This window comes from Embiotoca jacksoni, unplaced genomic scaffold (genome assembly GCF_022577435.1).
Source record: "Embiotoca jacksoni isolate LCO1_2020_lvr unplaced genomic scaffold, fEmbJac1.0.p SCAF_36, whole genome shotgun sequence".
Classification (NCBI taxonomy): domain Eukaryota; kingdom Metazoa; phylum Chordata; class Actinopteri; family Embiotocidae; genus Embiotoca; species Embiotoca jacksoni.
The window spans coordinates 2,457,012-2,459,511 of NW_027185388.1; the positions used below are offsets into that span (position 1 = coordinate 2,457,012).

The 2,500-nt window shown below is 38.6% G+C and overlaps 1 pseudogene; it reads right to left on the reverse strand.

The window, feature by feature from the left end:
* The window catches only part of LOC138208117 (E3 ubiquitin-protein ligase RNF38-like), a 24,688-nt pseudogene that overhangs the window by 9,689 nt on the left and 12,499 nt on the right, over nucleotides 1–2,500 (reverse strand).

Genomic DNA, 2,500 nt, shown 5'->3' on the forward strand with positions numbered 1-2,500 from the left:
GTGAATTCATGTATTTGCTGACCGAGTCACGTGTTTGTTCATCTCAGGAGGTCACTGTGGTTGAGTCGCTGTTTCATTGTGGATTTTGTATATTATGTTGTGTAAGCTGCATTTCAATGTTTGTGAGTGTACGGCTGCTATCTCGGCCGGGTCTCGCTTGTGAAAGAGATTTTGATCTCAATGGAATTTCCTGGTAAAATAAAGGTTAAAAAAAAAATATATATATATATATATATAAAAAAATATATATAAATATAATATAGAAATATATATATAATATACACACACACACACATACATACACACTATACATTTCTGATAAAAGAAAAAAAATAGAACCAACAGCTTATTTCCCTGAAATGTCTCCATACAATGAGGCATCCAGAGCAGACCTTGAGTTGTGAAAATGATGGCTTTGAATTGCTTCGATTCAAAGAAGCCATTGAAAATTGAATCTCGTTTTAAGTACACCATCAGTCCAAATCTATTTTCTACACTTTCCTATATCTATATATAAAAAAAGGTATAACTAGTATGACACCTTGCATTCAAAAAGGTCTTCTCCTGCTCTCTGCAGGGGTTTGAATGTATTTTAAGGACATGGTCCACTGTATTCATTTCGTATTGTGCAATACAACATTCATGTTGATAATACCCTTTGTTGAAACCGATAGCACCATTATACCCCGTCGTTGTGTGGAGTCCCCGTGTTTATCTACACGCAGTTCATTTAATCCTTTTGTTGTTACTGTTCGAACGCGACTTGGATTTAATACAGAACAATGAAAAAAACAATGACAACATGTTTGTGAGAAAGGTTGCTGACCATGTGTATGGCAAAAAAGTGACTGAAACACATATGGTACATTCTTGTCTTGGATCAGAGGCTGGAGATACACACACACACATACATGCAGAATAAACACAGTAATCCTGGATTAGAGAAGCTTTCTGACGATACCGCCGCTTGCATCACAGCTAAGACTTTTACTCTTTTGTTTGTCCACAATCCTTTCATCTCTTTTTCTAAATATTGGGGCTTTTGTTTTGCCTTTGTCATGGTGGGCACGTCTTTGGTTGGGGACGTCCTCACCACAGATGGTGGCGGTGGTATACACACCAAGGGTAAGCACTCCCAAGGGCACACCGGGCTACCTTTACAATAAAAGATGAGGAAAGCTCAACTAGAATGGAATAAGATGCAAAAGAGAATTTTTTTTTTTCACCTATCGGCTGTTTGTTTGAGGGATTTTTCCTACTCTCAGCCTCCCTCTTTGAAGAAAAGCTATGACTGACAACAAAGAGGAAAGGAAGGAGAGAAAGGGAAACAAGAGGTAGACAGAGTGAGGTTTTCACAACTGAAATCCTCAAACCTAAAATAAAAAAAAAATGAAAAAAATTTCCTCCCATACTCAAATCCCTAGAGCAAGCAAAATACTAAATGGATTGAAAGGGTTGAGGTGAGTAAAGCTGATTTTAGTGAAGTGAAAACCGGCGAAAAGACTATTTCTCCTGCACTGATTTAGGATGAAGTACTGGTGAAGCTTTCACGGGACTCCCCGGCTGCACAGCGCAATCCTGTATGACACTCATTCACTGATCACAATGGGCAAAAATCCAGCTCCCTCCATGAATATGATCTCACTCGCACGTTGTCAGAGTCCTGTAAATTGAGTCAGAGACGAGTCATTCAGTTCGATTCACTCTATAGAGCGGCTCTAAAATGTTTCAATGACATCATGTCCACTGTTGGACTAACAGACCGCACACAATTTAGTTTCTGCAGTTAGCCCCCCCACCCCGAAGGAAAGCTGAATGGTGGCATTGCAGTATGAATTACAATGGGAAATGGTAAACTCTTCACCGATATCTACGAAATTCTAGAAAAACGCTGATAAGGAATATTCCATGGATATTATGAAATTTAAACTAGGCTTATGTAAAAGAAATCCGGGGCTTCTGTATATAACACTTCACGAATCGTCTTTTCCCCGGTGAGACGGCGGTTAGTGTTAAAATGTCAATGTGGTATCGTTTGTGTAGTCTCAGTGTAATTCCTGAGTAAACAGAAGAAAAAGGGGAGAGCTGGACCGTGAGACAGCAGCACGGCTCAAGAGCCTTGAAGACAAGAACCAGAACAGAAGTGTCCGCATGAACACACTGTGACTCGTAGGTTAGTGTTGCAAATGTTGATGGGAAAATATTGAAAAGAATAACAGATAACGGGACTGGTGGAGGAGAGAATGATGAAATCATTGAAACACTAACAAACCACTGAATATAAAGTCAATAATAAAAAAAATGTAAAAAAAAAAACTTTAAGGTAAAAAAGAAAAGCACATTTACAGCACAAATACCAGCTTAGACTGTCGTCACTATCACAAACATGTCTAGTTTGAACATTTTATTTGCGGTAACCGTTTAAAGATCTCCAACCTGAAAGTGATGATATCTAATGACGATGTTAATGAGGAGCTTTTTACATAAACGGGTCACAACA